Source organism: Armigeres subalbatus, unplaced genomic scaffold (genome assembly GCF_024139115.2).
Source record: "Armigeres subalbatus isolate Guangzhou_Male unplaced genomic scaffold, GZ_Asu_2 Contig1255, whole genome shotgun sequence".
Lineage (NCBI taxonomy): Eukaryota > Metazoa > Arthropoda > Insecta > Diptera > Culicidae > Armigeres > Armigeres subalbatus.
The window spans coordinates 339,799-362,194 of NW_026942018.1; the positions used below are offsets into that span (position 1 = coordinate 339,799).

Here is a 22,396-nt window from a genome sequence, read left to right on the forward strand (position 1 = left end):
CATTCACTGATCTCGGAATGCAGTCATGGATAGAGCTTACCAGGCTCTAGAACATCAATCGTGCATCAAAAGCAGACAGAAGTCATCAACAACATTCTACGCAACTCTTTCCTTACTTTTTCCCACTCTCTGTTTACATTTTCTAACATTGATCTGATATCATTCACTGATCTCGGAATGCAGTCATGGATAGAGCTTACCAGGCTCTAGAACATCAATCGTGCATCAAAAGCAGACAAAAGTCATCAACAACATTCTACGCAACTCTTTCCTTACTTTTTCACGCTCTCTGTTTACATTTTCTAACATTGATCTGATATCATTCACTGATCTCGGAATGCAGTCATGGATAGAGCTTACCAGGCTCTAGAACATCAATCGTGCATCAAAAGCAGACAAAAGTCATCAACAACATTCTACGCAACTCTTTCCTTACTTTTTCACGCTCTCTGTTTACATTTTCTAACATTGATCTGATATCATTCACTGATCTCGGAATGCAGTCATGGATAGAGCTTACCAGGCTCTAGAACATCAATCGTGCATCAAAAGCAGACAGAAGTCATCAACAACATTCTACGCAACTCTTTCCTTACTTTTCCCCACTCTCTGTTTACATTTTCTAACATTGATCTGATATCATTCACTGATCTCGGAATGCAGTCATGGATAGAGCTTACCAGGCTCTAGAACATCAATCGTGCATCAAAAGCAGACAGAAGTCATCAACAACATTCTACGCAACTCTTTCCTTACTTTTTCCCACTCTCTGTTTACATTTTCTAACATTGATCTGATATCATTCACTGATCTCGGAATGCAGTCATGGATAGAGCTTACCAGGCTCTAGAACATCAATCGTGCATCAAAAGCAGACAAAAGTCATCAACAACATTCTACGCAACTCTTTCCTTACTTTTTCACGCTCTCTGTTTACATTTTCTAACATTGATCTGATATCATTCACTGATCTCGGAATGCAGTCATGGATAGAGCTTACCAGGCTCTAGAACATCAATCGTGCATCAAAAGCAGACAGAAGTCATCAACAACATTCTACGCAACTCTTTCCTTACTTTTTCCCACTCTCTGTTTACATTTTCTAACATTGATCTGATATCATTCACTGATCTCGGAATGCAGTCATGGATAGAGCTTACCAGGCTCTAGAACATCAATCGTGCATCAAAAGCAGACAAAAGTCATCAACAACATTCTACGCAACTCTTTCCTTAATTTTCACGCTCTCTGTTTACATTTTCTAACATTGATCTGATATCATTCACTGATCTCGGAATGCAGTCATGGATAGAGCTTACCAGGCTCTAGAACATCAATCGTGCATCAAAAGCAGACAAAAGTCATCAACAACATTCTACGCAACTCTTTCCTTACTTTTTCACGCTCTCTGTTTACATTTTCTAACATTGATCTGATATCATTCACTGATCTCGGAATGCAGTCATGGATAGAGCTTACCAGGCTCTAGAACATCAATCGTGCATCAAAAGCGGACAAAAGTCATCAACAACATTCTACGCAACTCTTTCCTTACTTTTTCACGCTCTCTGTTTACATTTTCTAACATTGATCTGATATCATTCACTGATCTCGGAATGCAGTCATGGATAGAGCTTACCAGGCTCTAGAACATCAATCGTGCATCAAAAGCAGACAAAAGTCATCAACAACATTCTACGCAACTCTTTCCTTACTTTTCACCCTCTCTTTTTACATTTTCTAACATTGATCTGATATCATTCACTGATCTCGGAATGCAGTCATGGATAGAGCTTACCAGGCTCTAGAACATCAATCGTGCATCAAAAGCAGACAAAAGTCATCAACAACATTCTACGCAACTCTTTCCTTACTTTTTCACGCTCTCTGTTTACATTTTCTAACATTGATCTGATATCATTCACTGATCTCGGAATGCAGTCATGGATAGAGCTTACCAGGCTCTAGAACATCAATCGTGCATCAAAAGCAGACAAAAGTCATCAACAACATTCTACGCAACTCTTTCCTTACTTTTTCACGCTCTCTGTTTACATTTTCTAACATTGATCTGATATCATTCACTGATCTCGGAATGCAGTCATGGATAGAGCTTACCAGGCTCTAGAACATCAATCGTGCATCAAAAGCAGACAAAAGTCATCAACAACATTCTACGCAACTCTTTCCTTACCTTTACACGCTCTCTGTTTACATTTTCTCACATTGATCTGATATCATTCACTGATCTCGGAATGCAGTCATGGATAGAGCTTACCAGGCTCTAGAACATCAATCGTGCATCAAAAGCAGACAAAAGTCATCAACAACATTCTACGCAACTCTTTCCTTACTTTTTCACGCTCTCTGTTTACATTTTCTAACATTGATCTGATATCATTCACTGATCTCGGAATGCAGTCATGGATAGAGCTTACCAGGCTCTAGAACATCAATCGTGCATCAAAAGCGGACAAAAGTCATCAACAACATTCTACGCAACTCTTTCCTTCCTTTTTCTTACTCTTTGTTTACATTTTCTAACATTGATCTCTAATCATTCACTTCATTCATAGCTATATAATTTAGGGTATCAATTCTGAGACGAATAAAATAATCCCATCAAGTCTAAAATAAAAAAGTTACTAAAATTTGGAAATTCATTTAACCGTTGTGTGACCGGCAAAAAAACACCCTTAACAGGCCGGCAGGGTACCCGAGTACCCACGAAACTCAAATGCCTATATCTCTGGAAATTTACAACCGAATTCAACAATTTAGGGCTGATTCGATTCAGAATTTTCTCTTCTATAAAGATGTTACCAGGATGAACCGATCCGGTCAATTCGATTCCTGGAAAATCCGGATTTCCAGGAACATGTCCTGCATAAATGATACTGTTCGTGGATTTCGATAGCGAATCAGCTATACGGGTATCAAACTTCTATAAATTTCATCAGTAGATTGATTCTTATCGATTTGGGTCCATCAGAAGTGCAGATTTTCGATTGGCCATTAGAGAACAGGTTTCTCAAGGGGTCCTTGGTGGCCATGAACATTGTTCAATGGAACATCAACAATATGAGTATCAAACTTCATGAAAATAACTCTTGCGTATGTCCTTAATGATCCTAGGCTCACCAGACAAGTTGAGTGGCCATTCTGGCACAGGTTCCCTGGGAGCCGGGGTTGGCCAAAATTATTTCTCATTGGAACCCCAACAATATGGGTGTCAAACTTCTTGAAATTATCTCAAGCGTTTATTTCTGATCTATTCAGGTTCAGTAAACAAGTTCACCCCGGATCTCCAATTCCGGAATAGGCTCCCTGGGGAGTCAAGAATGTTCATTAACATTTTCAGAGCTCATTGTTTTAAATCAATTTATCTAGCAATGTGAGTGCAAAATAAGTGCAAGGACCACTCATTGACGCCGGGTGGCCAACACGAGACCCACCATAAGATTCCGGACACTCGGAGATATGATCGATTCCAGAAATTCTTCTAAACAGATGTGACTTTTCATAAACCGTTTGATTTAACATTGTTACATCAAAATCAATACAAAATGCACTACTCTTCGATCCTAGGTGGCCTCTATCTGATACTTTGAAAGTTTGTTCTAGAAATTTGCGCCTTTCAACGTAAACTACGTCTAAGGGGAAGCCTCGGATACAGGGTGCAAAATTGAAATTTCCAAATTGGGGACCGTCACGAAATCATGTAAGATTTCAAACGGTAATAACGGTTTTATCTTTCGACGGATTTTCGAGATTTTCTTATTAATAGATTCGGAAACTTTCCACCAATTTGCTAATTGTACTAAAACTATTCATTATCAACGGCAAACTATTGAAAATTTTAGTTCTTTCACGTTTGGTAAAAAATGTCAGAACCAATCAATTCCGTACATGCATCCCCAACACGGACATCAGATTGCTGTAACGTACGGACCTTTTGGCCCACCGCTTCATTTTTTCTGTACATAAAAAGAGTCGTGTCTTGCGCGCGCGTCATTTTCGTTCGTGATTGCACGGAGAGCGGACTGCTCCACTGGAGATTGAGATTCCACGGAGCGTGTACCATCCGTCCGTAACAACGAATCATAGGACGGCGATCGTGGTACAATTAAAATTAATCGGTCCTTTCCCGACTAGAAGGTCATATCAAAATTATATCAACCTATATTATTATGTTATACTAAATTTGTATAACAAAATTTGTTAGAAACGTGGTGCAGGATGTTGTTAAAATATCTAAATTTCTATCAAAAATCACACTACTGGAAACAAAAAACTATCAAATTTTATTACAATTTTATCATAAAAATAACATATTTTGTTAGAAATTTATAACAGAATCAGATACAAAATATATTGTTTCTGTGCAGATGCAAATTTTTACAGTTCGTGATAGGTCTCCAGATTGTGATCAACAATACGAAACTTTTGTTTTTGTCTGAACAAGAATATTTTTCGAGAACATGAAACTAACAACATTACAAATAAGGCAACCTTTGCAAATTATATCAGCGTTGTGATATCTATATGGCTGGAAGACTTTGCTACATCTATTTTACTGTTGGGCAATTCGGTGTTCAGCATTTTTTCATATTATGATAAAATCCTGTTACAACATTTGAAAGATAATGGCTACTAAGAACAAAATTGTATCAAAATAAGTTATAAATATCACAATATGTTAATATTGTGTTCAGTTTCTGTTATGCTCTTCTAGCAATTGCTAGGACCACCGTTATACCTAGTAGAGAATTTGGTTTACCGAAAATGTACATCAAAGTGAAATTTCATACAACAATGGCGGCCAAAAAAGGAAACTCGTCGTCAGTAAGAACATCACTCGAGTGAATTCGTTGCTCACATGCTGTTAGTATTTGAAAAGGCGCACAATTTCAAAAATTTGGTCATTTGTCAGGGCCATTTACTATGCAAAGAGAAGGGTTTGATTTGCCGTGTTTGAATTTGATGCTTGAATTTGCGAAAAGATTGATCTTTATACTGATGAATGAATGTGCTTTTAGTTATTTAAAAGGCATATTATTGAGAAAGTTCAAAGGAAAATTGACCCGAGAGGAACTGATTTCAAAGTACCAAACATAATCGCTTGGCGTCGGTAACGAAATCATGGCGTTAGTACTCGTGCAAACGAAAACAGCTCAATAATATCAAATCTTGGTTATACATCAAAGTTAGATATGGATATGATTGATATAAGAGATAGAAGATCAGATCATAATATCAATATTTTGACGTAAACTACGTCTAAGGGGAAGCCTCGGATACAGGGTGCAAAATGAAAATTTCCAAGTTGGGGACCGTCACGAATTCAAACGTTAATAGCAACTTTATCTTTCAATGGATTTTAAAGATTTATATATTATTCAATTCGCAAGCTTTCTACCAGTTCGCTAAATGTATTAAAACTATTGATTATCAACGTCAAACTATTGAAAATTTGAGTTCTTGCAAGCCTGGTATACATTTCAGACCCATCAATTCCGTTCATGCAACCCTAACACGGACATCAGAATGATGTAAGGTACGCACATTTTGGCCCACCGCTTTATTTTCTCTATATATAAAATCAGCCGTGTCATGCGCGTCATTTTCGTTGGAGATGTCACGGCGAGCGGACCGCTCCGCTGGAGCGTGGACCGTCTGGAACCGGTCTAGTATCAACGGCTCGGTGACGTTGGCGCGCGGGGGTGTCTGTGGCGATAATGGCAGCAGCAGAGTGCCATCTACGGTCGAGATTTCACGGAACGTGTACCAGCTGGCGTCCGTAGCAACGAATCATCGGATGGCGGTTGTGGTACAATTTAAACCGTTACCGGTACCATTTAAGGTGAAGGTGGGTTGAGTACCAAAACAAAGCTTTGAAAGTATTGGTACAATAAAAACTGTCATATACTGTAGTAGTATTGGTGTCGTATTTATAAAAAACAAAGAATCTTAGTAGGGTGGTTCAAAAACGACCCAGCATCACCACGCTCACTCGATTCCGTCCCATGCTCCGAGTGTCCTCCAAAAACCGATTTGAACAAAAACTGGTTGAGCGCAAGCCGGTTCAAGTTTGTATGAAAACTAGTATGGGAAACTAAACCTTTTATTACACTGGCTACAGCGCCTCTCCTCCAAACGCTGGCGAAAAAAGATCCCACATACCTAGCTGAAAGCAACAGAGACTTCACTGAACGAAAACCGCACCGCAGGAAAGATCCATTGATTACGTAACGCAAAAAATAGCATTTTATACCCCATTCACTCTAATGACAAACTTTTTGTATGAAGCATCTGCCCCTGGTGCGGTAGTGTAGACTATAGTAGGCTAGAAGTATCTGTCCCTAGTGTGAGAGATATCACAGACAAATTCTGGGTATTTAGTTGAATTGCATGTTCCACTGATGCCTTCTAAGAAGCCTAATTATCATGCTAAAGATTCGCAACCTCGATTAAAACTGACTCCCAACTATTGGAACGACTATTCAATATGGATTGTCTATGGAGTTGAAGCTCTTGAAAATTTCATCCAGTCATATGGTCTCCCCCCTCGCCAGTGTCCAATGACGGAGTGCCAGAATCAGAATAATGTTAATTTCAACCTCACCATATCAACTGCCATACAAACCTGAAAAGACCTGTGCACGGTAAGCCTCTATTCAAACCAGCCCAAACCATCGGTTGACACCCAAATTATAAATCATAATCGACTGAGCATGGCAGAGCATTTTTGAACCACCCTAGTTATTAGTTTGCTGCTGCTGGTGCCGTTGTTTACATTCGCTCAGCGATCAGTTTTTAAACGTTTTTTTCGGGCAAAAACAGCAGTTTATATTAAGTTTTCGGTTTAAACAAGTGACGGATTTCGAAAAGTGATGTTTAATTTGCATTCCATCAACATTTCGGGCTACTCATGTGCGGAGAAGGGAGTAAAAACTTGATTTTTTCAGTGCCCTTTGAGATCAAGTGAAGTGCAGTGATAAATCCACCAAATCGCGAACGGCTATTAAATTGGCACGAAACTGCTGATTTATTATATTATTCGAGCCGAAATACATTGGACTCTTTGGATAAACATGTTCATTATCACGGGAAGTGAATAAATATGCTGTGAACAGGTTAGTAATTTGAATATTAAACTTTTATTCGATGCTGTTCGATGCATTCGAATGTCGGTGGGAGAGGAGTGCGGGAGGTGTGGGGTTGACCCGTGGAAGATCCGGTGCCATATTGACTGCCATCGTGGTACTCTTCCAACTATGTCCTTAAACCATCGCTGCCTACGCCATAATAGCCACTTTCAATTTGAAGATAATTCGTCTCAAATCAACTATCTTCCAATCAAATGGGAATCATGAAAGGAAGCGATATACGCGTCTTGATGCGCGATTACAACCATTGACAGCAACCAAAAGAATATCCGAATCTGAAGAGAAAATTTCACTAAATTTTCTACAGCAGCCTTCGCCGACGGCCATCATTGATTCCGTTGGGATCGCTTACGAGGCAATAGAGGAGATAACTGGACGCAACAGACTCCGACGACTGCCACTAATCCGATGCAGGGACCGCTCTCCATGGAATCTCGAACAAAATGGCTCGCGCGCGCGGGAAAGCTGCTTTCTTGTATTCAATATAGTGAGCCCGATGCCCAGCCCTTCTGTTAGTCTTCATGGGTGCAAATTACGAATAGCGAAGGGGCGGAGCTAATGAGCTTGCTTCATTAGATACTAGAAAGCAGCTTTCCCGCGCGCGCCTACCATTTTATTCGAGATTTTGCAGAGAGTGGTCCAACGCGGTCCCAGCTCCCAGCAACGCAACCAGCAACCAGTTGTGTTCTCTAATTGGGGGATGCCGCAGATCCGGTTTGCAATAAATAGTCGTGTGGCCGTCGTCAGCAACATCATTAAGAATTCGGAATTCATCCGACAATGATGGTCGTTGGCGAGGGTTGCTGCAAAAATTTCCTTGTTGGTGGAAGCGGTACTAAAGCGAAATTTTGTCGCATACTGATAGTGAATGGCGCACTAAATCGGTCCTTTTTCAGGACCATCATTTTATAAAGCAGAAGGTTTTGTTTGCTGTTTTGGAAATTGTGTTCACAAGTGATATTTACTCGCGAAATTCTTACTTTCGTTTTGCCGCTGTTAGTACTGTATAGGGACATTGAGAGGAATCTTAGCTAGTGGCGGCCGTCGACGGATAGTTGCTGCAGAAAATTATTCACAAAGATGACGCCTGTAGCAAATCAGCGGTAAATAATTGTGCAAGTTCAATTTTCTCTCTCATTTTCCCTCGCTGCCGACAAACCTGCTCTAACTACAGTCGCCTCTCCACATCTCGATATTGAAGGGACCAACGAGATAGGGAGAGATCGAGGAATGGAAGGAAAATTGAAATGGATACTAGAGCCAAAAAAGCTCGTTGCTATGTAAAACGACAACAAAACTTATGTCATTTCTTGTTGCTGATGTTTTTGTTATTGACCAAAGATGGTCTAGTAGCCAAAAAATTTGAACATATCGACTTAAGGAGAGTGAACCGAGAACAAAATATGATCAGAACACATCGAGATAGAGAGATGTCGAGATAGGGAGGTTATCGAGATATAGAATGCTCAAAAGTATGTAGATTGAAAGGACCGAGGAAACCATCGACATAGTGAGAGATATCGAGATATAGAACATCGAGATGTGGAAAGTAGGCTGTAAAATGTTCTAACAAATTCTATTGAACGCTGGGAACTATGGTCGTATGCCGACAGGGAAGGGGGGGTTTGCTCCTCTCCGGAGGTGCAAATCTTATTGAGCGTCTGTTCTCCATGTCAGGATCGGCTCACAACAGCGTCTGTTATCCATGTTAGGGGCGGCTGATCATCGTCCGAGTGCCAGCGAGGGACTCTAAATGAAACTGTGCACCATGGTCCACCGAAAATAAGGAGGAATGGTCATCCGGAAATTTAGGGGGTTTGGTGTCAGGCCCTGCAAGCCAGCCTTTAAAAAATCTTAAGCAACGAACAATCAACAAGAGAGTACGGACCGGAACCATCGGCGAAGACCACCGCGACGAAAAGGGACTAGCGATTGGAAACTCGGTTCGTGGAACTGCAAATCTCTCAACTTCATCGGGAGCACACGCATACTCGCCGATGTGCTCAAGGACCGTGGATTCGGCATCATAGCGCTGCAGGAGGTTTGTTGGAAGGGATCAATGGTGCGAACGTTTAGAGGTAATCATACCATCTACCAGAGCTGCGGCAACACACATGAGCTGGGAACAGCTTTCATAGTGATGGGCGATATGCAAAGGCGCGTGATCGGGTGGTGGCCGATCAATGAAAGAATGTGCAAGTTGAGGATCAAAGGCCGGTTCTTCAACTTCAGCATAATCAACGTCCATAGCCCACACTCCGGAAGCACTGATGATGATAAGGACGCATTCTACGCGCAGCTGGAACGTGAGTACGACAGCTGTCCAAGCCACGACGTCAAAATCATCATAGGAGATTTGAACGCTCAGGTTGGCCAAGAGGAGGAGTTTAGACCGACTATTGGAAAGTTCAGCGCTCACCGGCTGACGAACGAAAACGGCCTACGACTAATTGATTTCGCCGCCTCCAAGAATATGGCCATTCGCAGCACCTACTTCCAACACAGCCTCCCGTATCGGTACACCTGGAGATCACCACTGCAGACAGAATCACAAATCGACCACGTTCTGATTGATGAACGGCACTTCTCTGACATTATCGACGTCAGGACATATCGTGGCGCTAACATCGACTCTGACCACTATCTGGTGATGGTTAAACTGCGTCCAAAACTATCCGTCATCAACAATGTTCGATACCGACGACCGCCGCGGTACGACCTAGAGCGACTGAAGCAACCTGATGTCGCCACTGCATACGCGCAGCATCTCGAGGCAGCGTTGCCGGAAGAGGGTGAGCTCGATGGGGCCCCTCTTGAGGACTGCTGGAATACAGTCAAAGCAGCCATTAACGACGCAGCGGAGAACAACGTCGGGTATATGGGTCGAAGTCGACGGAACGATTGGTTCGACGAAGAGTGCAGACAGATTCTGGAGGAGAAGGACGCAGCGTGGGTGGTCGCGCTGCAGCAAGGTACCCGGCAGAACGTGGAACGTTATAGACGGAAGCGGAGACAGCAGACCCGCCTTTTTCAGGAGAAGAAACGCCGCCTGGAAGAAGCGGAGTGCGAGGAGATGGAACAGCTGTGCCGTTCTCAAGATACACGCAAGTTCTATCAGAAGCTCAACGCATCCCGCATAGGCTTCGTGCCGCGAGCCGAAATGTGCCGGGATAAGGATGGGAGCATCTTGACGGACGAACGTGTGGTGATCGAAAGGTGGAAGCAGCACTACGACGAACATCTGAATGGCGCTGAGAGTACAGGCAGTGAAAGTCAAGGCAGCGGAGGAGATGACTACGTCAGTTCAGCGGACGATGGAAGCCAACCAGCCCCCACCTTGAGGGAAGTTAAGGATGCCATTCAACAGCTAAAGACCAATAAAGCAGCTGGTAAGGATGGTATCGGAGCTGAGCTCATCAAGATGGGCCCGGAAAAGCTGGCCACATGCCTGCACAAACTGATAGTCAGAATCTGGGAAACCGAACAGCTACCGGAGGAGTGGAAGGAAGGGGTTATATGTCCCATCTACAAGAAAGGTGACAAACTGGAGTGTGAGAACTTTCGAGCGATCACCATCCTTAATGCCGCCTACAAAGTGATATCCCAGATCATCTTCCGTCGTCTGTCACCATTAGTGAACGAGTTCGTGGGAAGTTATCAAGCCGGCTTCGTTGGCGGCCGCTCGACAACGGACCAGATCTTTACTGTACGGCAAATCCTTCAAAAATGCCGTGAATACCAGGTCCCTCCTCACTTTGCCACGTACATACTCAGTTTTTATTTCTGCAGCTCGCCAAAATCCGCACAGCCGTTTGCCCAGCAAAAGAAAAAAACTGATATCCCGGCAAAAAATAACGTTTATTAGCTGGTTTTCGGCAATTCTCGGCAAAAAACACATTTACTGGGGCTCGGCTGTTTAAGTCTCGGTAAAAGTTCAACAAATTGCTGAGATCCCGGTAAAAGAAAATAAGTGTTTACGCTTCCATCGCGGGCGAAAATCAGACGTTGCAAATAAATATATTTGATTTGGTTTCATGCTTCTTCTGATTCTGCCCAATTCCCCTTTATTTCTGACATTTTTGAGGATAATTTCTTCTAGGATTGTGATATCCTCCACTGAAAGCCAGTCGAGTGGCTTCAGAGCCGATACGGCCGATGAGTCATGTTAATTCCACGGATGGAAACTCCATCCATCCAACTGGGAGCATCTATTCGACTTCTTGATTCAGTTGTCCTTCGAGCAGTTTGCTCAATGTTAATAAAGGGACACAAATTATGATGGCAAATACCAACCATTTCGTATAGCTACGTAGTCCTACGTCACTTCAGCGTACAACCCGATTGGGCTGCACCTTTGAGTTTTGACGTAGGACTTACGTCTTTCTTTACTATACTGGGTGTCATTTAGATTTTTGGAAATCGAGAGCGTTACGCTGGAAGGGAAGATTTCTAACGTTGCTAGCGCCTTTATCTTTCGATGGATTTTGAAGATTTATATATCAATCGACTCGGACACTCTCCAGCAATTTGCCTATTTCATTGAAACTTAAGATTATTAACGATAAGCTATTGAAAATTTCAATTCTTGTCAAAGCCAGCAAAAATTTCATATGTAACCAATCCTGTGCATTCCTAACACGGACATCAGAATGCGGTATGTCACGGGCCTTCGGCTCTACCGGAAGATTTTCTTTGTGTATAAAAGAAGCAGTGCCTGCCGTGTGCGAGTCATTACAATTCTTGACAGCAGCGCGTACTGACGTGCTTTTTGCTCGCGCATTTTTCGTTTCGTTCGTTCGTTCGCTGTGTTTACCTACACAGCATGCAGTCGCCAGCGGTAGAACTGCCGGTGGGTCTGCGAATATGCATGAAAAAAGTGGGCGCATTTTTTTGTCATTCTGTGCTTGATGATGGTCGGATGCAGTGGTGTCGGTTGCGATGGAAGCGGATCGGAGTTCACTGCTAGAGGCCGATGATGGCTGAGGCAGCGAGGGCAGCGGTGGTGGATGAAGAAGAACAAAGTTATAGAGATTTGGTCTGCTCATCCACGGAAAGTGATTGGTTTCATAATCCACATGATCCCGGGATGGGTACGAGTCATGGCATATGACTGACCATATATTGTTGTGCTTGGTACTAAACGACACGTACATTAAAACATGGTTATACTATAACAGTTCTGATTCCCTGTTCTGTAGAAAAAAATCAAAAGGGTTATATACTAGATACGACCGCCCGACGTAAACTACGTAAAACAGATCTTAAGATAATTATTTTGGTTAGAGCCTAGAGTGATTGAAATTTTGACTTTTGCGCTCCCTTATGCTTGAACGATAACATTTGCTGTTTTGGTGAACCTCCTAAATTTTCAACTGAATTGGTTATAATATAACTGAGTACGAGCAGTTTGAAGTTTGTATGGAAATTCTATAGACATCGCCCCGTATGTGAGAGATCGTTTCGTGAGGCGGATCATTAACTATTTAGGGGGAGATCTCCCAGCGCCGGACACCTCTCAATACCGGACACTTCTTAAAATGACACTACTTGCAGAGGTCCCTCCTTCATCTTATTAAGTACAAAAGGAAGCTATTGAAAAGGCTTCTAACGGCAAGGAATATCAGATCTTCAGCTTGAGCTTGAGCTTGATTGACTGCTCGTAGTTGCTACTCCATTATGACCAGATCAGCTGTTCTTGCACAGGGAACCAAGAGATGTTTGCTTGGGACTAGCACACATCTTCAATGTACAAGTACTGGTGATCTCATTTGTTAGGTCATACTGGCGCCTGCCACGTCAGAATGCAAGTCAATGTAGGGAAGGGGAGGAAATGATGATGCAATCACTCGCCCACTGCAAGCCGAATATACCTCTGCACTTGCCACGAGTTCATGCGGAATTTGTTGGAATTTCTGGGTTAGGTTGGAGAGGCAGAGGTCCGTCTTGGTTAACGAGCTGCCAATGTGATAGATAGGAGAAAGCAACTTATGGAGTTTCTAATTGGATGTTTGGAAACGCGCTTTATAGTTCATTTCCAATTCTAGCAGATTACTGTTAGAATATTCAAGTTGAAGGTACAGAAATTGAGATGGAAACGGTATGGAAGTCCATTTCCAGTTCTAGCGATTGCTAGAACATGAGAAATATAGAGAAAGATACAAAGTAGGAGAATGGAACGGACCTGGGATTGAACCCACGACCTCCTGCGTATGAGGCAGAAGCAGTAGCCATATGACTACCAAGCCCGCTAGCTTCTAACGGCAGGGAATATCAGATCTTCATGTGATAAACTTTGTACAAAATTTGAAGTTGAATAAAAATTCTTCACACCTGTTTTGTTACATTTACTTCAATTCAACTGTTTATTCTTACTGGGAAAGCCAGAGAGATAAGCAGAAACAAAAATTGAAGAAGATATTGAAAAAGGTGGGAATTTGGATTAGGATGTAAAAAATTTGGCTGAAGAGTCAAATAAGCTCCACTAACAATTTTTAATATTTACAATTTAGGCCGTTACAAATGTTTAATTAACTTTTTGTCCTACTGGTCTCCGAAAGGTCAAGGGGGGGATAATAAAAAATAAGTATTAAAATGAAAAAAAATCAAAGCTCCTCGGATTTGTTCAAGAATGTTTTGAAAATCCTAAAAACGAACAGTGGGTAATGTCTGTGACATAACCGCTAAGTGGACGTAGGACTTGACTTGACCATGCCTTTAAGATACATAATATGTCCAAATTTCTCACATCAACTATTTTGGATAAATAATCGGCGTTGCATACCATTCCTTGGTAAAATATTCTCATCAAACCGACACAGAAATCAAATCTACCTCGAACCATCATCAAAAAAAAATTCAGGAAGTATCTGTCCGGTCACGAAATATTAGCTTCGACAGTGGCAACCTTCCCACTGAAGGACTGCCTGAAATAAACCACAAGTTGGCTCAGCAGGGGATGTAGACTGTATCTCAGCCCTTCCACTGAAGAGCCTTCTAATCCGATAAAGCGATAGCGACTGAAGGAGAACATAATTTTTAACTCTTAGAGCCTTGAAAAAGGCTGTTTGCTTCGGCTAAGTGCAAAAAGTAAGAATACGATCTTTTCAAATAACCGAGAATTTCTAGTGATGGTATAAAAAAGACTGAATGCTCTGCGAGCGAATGCACTTTTCTTTTATACCTACTTAATTTTAAATCTTCTCTGCTTCCCAATTGGTGGGCCAATCAGCTAGTGTCTTGTATCCCGCTTCTTTGTCAGCCAAAGCGTCATCATCATCAACGCGTTCGAGAAGGGCTTCTTTTTTTACGCTTGTTGCTCGCTGCTGGCGTCTATTTCTTAACGGGACTTTTCGCTAGATACAGGCCAATAAGCCGGGCAAGCGAGCTTAGAATTGCAGTTCAGGTGGGAAGTAGGGTGTTCTTTTCTGAGACAACATTGTTAGTTAGCAGAAGGAAGGAAACACCCGGACATGGGATTTCGGGTGATAAGATTTAGAATTCATAACATGGGACGATCATTCAGTCACGTTCGCTTTGTGTGCGGTCAGTACCAAACAATGTTTTTCTACATATTTTTTTTATCAATGCTAAAAAATCCAACATTTGATGAAAAATCGATTGATAGTTTATTAATGTTTGAGCTGTTATCGGTGGTTTTTGATCCAAATAAGATTATGTGAAAGATTTGAACATCTTATGAATCCTTAAAGGCATGGTCAAGTGAAGTCCTTCGTCCACTTCGCGGTTAAGTCAGAAAAATTATCCACTGTTGGTTTTAAAGCTATTTATGAAAATCACGCATAAAATTTTATCTCTAGAATATTGGATTTGGCACCCAAGTACAATTTCAGGGTTGTTACGACTAAGCGGATTTCGCGATTTTCGCGGATTTTGCGGTTTTCGCGGATTCGGCGCGAATTTACATAACGATTTTAGGACTTTGTGCGGATTTAGTTTTAGGAGTATTTCAACAAATCAAATTCTATATCTAAGGACGTTTATTTGAAAATTAGTTTTATGTCTGTCTAGATGGGCTTTATTCTCGTTAGCAAATGTTTTCGAGAACAAAATTAAAGTTTGTAGTTATTTACTAACATCAATTTTCGGATATTAACAAACCCTGTTTGAATTCCATGGTTACACTCTTGAGCATTGATTAAACAAATGTTATGAGAGGGCGCCACTTGTTGTCATTTTTAAACCATTCTGAACCATGGCGCATTCAAAACATGTCTGTTGAAGGACATGAACACCCGTCTTTTAAGTGCTTCCACAGAAATTGTTTTTGATGTTGATTTTGAAAAAAAAATTGTTGAAAATTTTTGAAAATGTTTTCCCGGAAGAGTTTTTGCAGAGATTCCCGAGAAATTCCCGCAAGAATTCACGTTGCGATTTCCTTCGAAGTTTATTTAGCTATGATCGCAAGAATTTCTGTGAAAAATCCTGAAATTTTAACAACAGATTTTTCGGAAGTTTTTCAGCAGGAAGTCACCAACCAATTTCTGTTAGAATTTCCCAAGCGATTTCTGTAGGAATTAATTAGGGGTGTCCACATACAGTTTCCGAAAATTTCCTGCATGTTGTTTTTGAGGAATTCACAAAAATTTATGAAAAAATGAAATTCCGCATAAATTTCCGGGGAACCTTTTGCAAGAATGGAGAAATTTCCACGGATGTTGTCGGAGAAGAAAATTTTGGAGCGACTTCTTCAGAAATTCCAAGAACTATCTAGATGAGTTGTTATATCAACTGCTTTTTCCTTAATCCTATTTTCAATTTTGTACAAACATGTGTAACGTTGAAGTTAAAACATATACTTAAAATCAGTAATATTATAAAAACGAACTCGAAAAAAGACGTTCACTAAATTGTTGTAATGTTCAGCGTAATATTTAACATTGATATTTAACGTGTATTTTCTTAGAATTTAGTTTTGGGTCGCGCGGATTTGGCGCAGAATGGTTTTTCATGTCGCGCGGAAATGGCGTGGATTTGATTTTAGTCGGCGCGGAAAATATTTCAGGATCTCCGTAACAACCCTGCAATTTCTATCCCGAAGGGATTTGAAAGCTTTGATATTGATCTCTATCATTGGCTCTCTGAAGAACCGTTTGTTTTTGGACATACATGCTGCATCATGTGGCTTTTCTTCAGCCTGTCTCGGCTCATCACCGATGCCGGCCGGTCTCGGCTCGACTCTGCTGCTGCTGCCGGTATCTGCTCAGCATTGCTGCTTTGTCGGGTCTGTAGGGTGGACTGCTACTGTACTGGCTAGGTTTCGGCTGATGATGGTGGCATCAATGACTTCATTCCCTGCTAAAAGGTGTGAGTGCCGATGATGCGGTTGCTTCGCTTGTCCCGGTAAGAATGAAAGGAAAAAATCGCGTTGCGCTATTTTATGGCTTCTCGGCAGACCCAGCGGCTGCTCATTCGCTGGTGTCTGCACCAATCAGAACGTGGTAATGGAATGATGCAAGAATTATGCGGTACCCATATTTATAGGTTCCCTTGATCTCAATGTTTTTCATTGAAAACAGTTTCATGCCTATTGAAACAAGTTTTCGGGTCTTATCAAGCATGGACATGGAAGGCATACTTGAAATCTGTCGATTGAGGGGCTTACCGCAGAAATTCGTCCACTGAGACGAACGCTATTAACGTTTAAAATCTTTCAACACAGCGTAACGCGGTCGATTTGAATATTTTGAAATGACACCTGGTATATTAAAGAGAGACGTAAGTCCTACGTCAAAATTATCCGAATTTTATTTTGTTGCCCCCTCAAAATATTATTTTTTGGCAAACAAAATCCGAGGGGGGGGAGACAAAATAGATTTTAAATATTTGTATCGACATTAAAGCACGTGAATAATATTACTATTCTGAATGATGCCTTTACTCATCTAACAGGAAGTTAGTCACATTTGAACATGATGCAATAGTGTCCGGTACTAGGAGACATTTTTCTGAATCGTAAATTTTTTCACCAAAATTCATCGTCGAAAAACGTGTTCAAATATAGTTTGTATGAATCATCAATGGTCAATAGTCATATTTTGTGTTTCTTTCTTCTATCTATTCTTCCTTTGCAATATAACTCACGAAGAGCTGAGCTATAACTCAGCTGTGTTTCTATATGCAAAAGGTTAGTAAATTTTAAAGGAAAAGTTGGGAAAATTGTCAAAATACAATATTAGGGCGAGTTTGGAGGAAACCTAATGCGATCGTTCGAAAAATGATCTAGAGTGCGGCATCGCAATCAACGCAGAAAATGACATTTCGAACGTTGAACATAAAAACCAGAGCAACGCATGGTACGTTCTGCTAGTATGGTATAAAAGAAAACATAATCCGGATAGTTAAAGTTTTTTTTTGTTAAATGGCTTATGTGTCCGGCACTGGAGGATCTCCCTCTAAATATAATCAACCCGAAGACTTCGTAGAATATTTCTAAATCTGTAAGACGATTGTTGTTGCGAACAGATCGGATTTTCGTAAGCAAAGTTATAAAGAAAATAAAAATGTTCATTATTGATATGTTATTTTTTTACGTGCTCAATTGAATTTCCCACGATTTAGTATTTCCTTAATATTTTTTCTTGCAAGCAGCGAATTGTTTCGCAATAAAGACGATTTATTCACTTGCTAAGTTTCCTATGTTGCCAACGTACTCATATATTTTTAGATATTATTGACCAACGTTGCAAAACGGTTTTCCGAAAAATTTTACTGCTTTCATAGTAATTCTCATACAAACTTCAAACCGAGCGTGCGTGCTTTGTCAAATTACAACCATTGGGATGTTGGATATATGGGGTCGGAAGGTAGCAAGGTTTGTTTTGGTAAACGTTTTGCCGCGTGTAATGTGTAGTTTTTCCGCAAATCATGTTCGATCGCACACCAATCCATTTATGTTTCGAACAAAATTGGCGTAACTCACTATATATGAAAATGGTTGGATATAACAATTTAAAATTTTTATTTAAAAACCCCAAATTTATTATTCCGCAGTAGTGATGATGCCTTTCTCCGATTGTTATTCGACTTGGAGTGATTAATGCATCTCATAGTTAATTGCCTATTAAATGGCGATTAAATGCTTTCGCTAACTTTCACCTACTCAGGGACTGAGTAAAATTGCATTGTTCTCTCTTTCTATCTCACAGAAATTTTACGCAATTTTCGTCAAAAAAGTTATAGTGTAACCTTGTTTAAAGTTGATAATCAATTTTAATATTCATCTCTTGCTTACATGAACATGTCCAGCATCTGTAGCACTTTTTCATAAACACTACTTTTTTTCTCCGACCGCGGTCATTGCTCTGGTTCTATTTTGTACTTTTTGAGCGAATCACCGCACAAAAGTAGAGCGCAAGAACCAACCGCAGACGGCGGTCGTAATGAAACTGCGAAATTTTACTGGGTTGGTAAAGATTTGGAATTTTTAATGTTTTTACGTTGATAATCAATAATTCCAATAGGCTTAAAAAATTGCTGGAGAGTTGCCGATTCTATTGATAATAAAATCTCGAAAATCCATTGAAAGATAAAGGAGCTATTAGCGTTTGAAATCTATCCTAATTTCGTGACGGTCTCGAATTTGGAAATTTCCGTTTTACACCCTGTATCAGAGTCTTCCCCTTAGACGTAGTTTACGTCAAAAATCAACTACACTGATGAAAATTAAAAATTTGATTCAAATAATTACTTTCATTTATTCGCAGAAGGCATTAGCAATTGAAGAGGCACAATCAGCAATAGTGTTAATATCCATTTTAGATTAGAAAATTGCGCTGTTTTAAATGTAAATGTTTCAAAAAAGTCCGCAAAAAAAATTTCCAGAGGAATATTTGAATGAACATTATCTTATTATTTGTTTTTTATTTTATGAGAAATCATATTATTAAACTTTACGTAGACTCGGAGTTTGGAATCAAAATTTTAAATAATTTTTCGTTGACGTATTAGAGTACCTCCTCTATTTTAGTAGGGTTACTGCTCATTGACTTGTTTCTGTGAATTTTTCAGCATAAGCATGCATGTTAGCAAAACGAAGCAACTAAATTGGTGCTGTATTTCTTTATTTGGAAAACGGGACAGTTCCCCTAAAATAGCACATTTTGCCCAAATCTGAAAATTTTATTATTAGAAATTTCTAACTTCAAATACTATTATCAATAAGAAATCTATAAATGCCCTACATTTGCTTGAGTAAATAAGGGATTAATAGTTAGAAACAAAGCAATTCTAATTATGTATTTAATTATTAGTTTTATTTCCAGTAGTTTCGAATAAACAAATTGCTAATAATTCTACCCACCATGGAAGTTGTTACCAATATCAATACCTATAATCAAACTCCATAAATCCAAAAGTTAGAAATTAAATGTAAATAGGGGGAATGACGGCTCTGGCAGGTTTTGTTCTATTATTGGCAGGGGTTTTTTTTTATGACGGACTATGCTCAAATTTGGCCTAAACATTCTTTGCATATCAAAGAATATTGTGGTCAAATTTCATAAAATTTGGTCGACAAAAACCCCCCTGACAATAATAGAATAAAACCTGCCAAAGCCGTCTTTCCCCCTACGTTACGTTTATACAAGTCCTACGTCTATTCGCGGTTATGTTAAAAACATTACCCATTGCTTTTTTAAGATTTGCATTTGGTTGGTTGATTCTTCACAAACGGGCTTGGTAGTCACATGGCTACTGCTTCTGCTTCATACACAGGAGGTCGTGGGTTCAATCCCAGGTCCGTTCCACTATGCTACTTTGCATCTTTCTCAAGCATTGCTTTTGGTTGATTTTTTACTTGGGATGAACTAACTGAAATTATGACATGAAAAAACATTTATAGCATAACATGAGAAATATTTAGTTCGGAAAATTTATTGGAGGGCAACCACTTCCTTCGATGGGGTCCCACAAAACCAGTACGCCAGACAGGTGTTTTTCGTACTAAGCTACGCAGGACCTCACCGAAGGTGAACTAAATATTTCTCATGTTGTGCTATAAATGTCTTTTCATGTCATGTTACCCTTCAATACATTTTTCGAACTAAATATTTCACATGTTGTTCAATGGCACAAATCCAGTTTCAGACATACTACTACTACTTTTGCTTAGAGGTTATGTGTCAGACTCTTTTTTATCTGAATATGTTTTTTATACTGAAGCATCGTGCGGGATTGCAAAAATATCGCAGAAATATCGCCGTTAATAGATCATAATCAGCAACAGTTGTATTGTAATTTATCTCATTCCAACTTATGTTTATATGTACTACAAAGAATTATTTGCATCTTGGTTGTAAACTCTTTTTATATAACTTTTAATCGTCCTTCTTTCCAGTGCAAATCACCAAAGCTACCATCTCGCTGAATTCATTCCCCTCTAACACGAGTTTCAAGACCAAGACCATCCTACCACAATCCCGGGAAACCAATTGCCACTTCATACCGACAGAAGCGACCGCACCGAAAAAAAATCAACGCAACACGTCATCGAAGGGGTTTTCCAATTCCATCTGCAATGTGCACAGTGGATGTGCAGCCACCGAAAAACATCCGGTTCGTATTTCGAAGTAGACCTGTGCGCCGATCTACTTTGAACCGGCGGCGGCGTGAATGTATTTTTCTAACGGCGGCGGCGGCTTAGCCGGCTCCACGCCGCGGTTGTTTTCGGCGGCGGCGGCGGCGGCTTGATCGGCGCGGTTCAAAATTTTCCTTCAAACAGTTCAAGCAATTTAAATTTCTGCATTTCTAGTGCAATAAAAGCATAAAATATATATAGTACGCCGCTAATTTTAACACTGTATACTAGCGAGAAAGTGTGCAAAAACTTTTGCTGTTTGTTCTAATTAATATATCTTTTGAGAAGACATGGTTCGAAATAAGCCTCTTTTGGAAATTCCATAAAATTCCCACAGAGATCCTACATGAGAAAAATCTTTGAAATTCCCAAAGAATTCTTCTGAAACTTCCAGAATATTTAAGTAAAGCATTTTTTTCGTAAGTCACCCAAGAATCCTCCAGGAACTTTCTTCAAGAGTTCCTCATAAACTTCTCCAGGAATTCCTTCAGGAGTTTCTTAACGGTTTCCTCCAGTGATTTTTCCAGAAAATATTTATGAATTTCTTCAATAGTTCTTCCGGGAGGGAGTGTAATTCGTAGTAAAAATACTAGCAAAAATTCTGAATTGTGCCTTTTTTAGCCTGGTGGCTACAAAGCAAGGCCATGCTGAAAGTGACTGAATTCAATGTGAGAAAACGTTGGCACTTAGTAGTTCCACTTGGCCAAACGGTATTTGATCTCGCGAGTTTATTAACCGTTCAAATAACGTATGGAAGCCAAGTCCAATTAATTGTAATTATCAATAGTTTCGCGTTGCGCAGTAAATTAACGTTCTCTATTTCATTAAGTGTGGCTGTACAAATTATGCTGTATCATTTATTACATTACACCTTATATTATTGGGGGGCAGCAGGGACTATGTCCAAGAACTTGACGACCCCTCCCCATGGCCACTGCGAGTTAGACCGGGACCATCGTCCCTAACCCCTAATCCCAAGGCGTCAAGCGACCCGTGCCGAGGGGATGCATGGCCAGGGGGGTGAGGCCTTTAACGCTAGGCCTTTAACGGAGCCTGTGGGGTACCTGGGCACCCTCCACAGTAATTGTCCCTTACCGCGTTATGCTGGGCTCTGGCGTGGTGGACCTCTTTTCCCGAGCAACTCGTGGGACCAAAATGGAAAACCAAGTCAATTCTTCAATTAGTGGTAGTAGTGTAGGCGACAACCCCTTCGCAAGAGGTGGGTTGTTCAGGTCTCCGCCCAGGAGGCCAGAGGCAATAGTCGGCAGCTCAGTGCGCAGCGCCAGCGTGGGTCACTCAACCTTCCTCTCGGCTATAAAAACGCCGGAAGGGGTTATTGACGGCCCATGGCTTGTGAAGGCGATGAACCGCAAACGCGATGGGCTTTCGGCCTTCGAGGTGGCGACGGAACAGCTGGACGCCATCATCGACTTTGCGTCATCGAAGCATAATATCAGCAAGGACCTCAAGAGGAGCTTGCAGAAACTTCGAAAGTCGATGCTGGACGCCAAGCTGGAGAGGGCGGTACGGCCAAGTGTAAACCCGTGAAATCGGTGGAGTCGAGGTCTACCCAGACTGAGGCCCAAGGACTCGCGGACTCGGGCAAGGTCGAGTCGACCGAAGGCGCGCCAGC

At 40.8% G+C, this 22,396-nt stretch overlaps 1 protein-coding gene across 2 annotated transcripts in view; it reads left to right on the forward strand.

Annotated features, from left to right (window-relative positions):
• Positions 1-20,908, forward strand: part of LOC134202532 (cholecystokinin receptor-like) — a 282,922-nt gene extending 262,014 nt beyond the window's left edge. For both annotated transcript variants that reach the window (XM_062677538.1, XM_062677539.1), the window contains one exon: positions 20,524-20,908. The gene's annotated coding sequence lies outside the window, so the exon portion shown is untranslated. The remainder of the gene's footprint in view (positions 1-20,523) is intronic.
• The last annotated feature ends 1,488 nt before the right edge of the window (positions 20,909-22,396 follow it).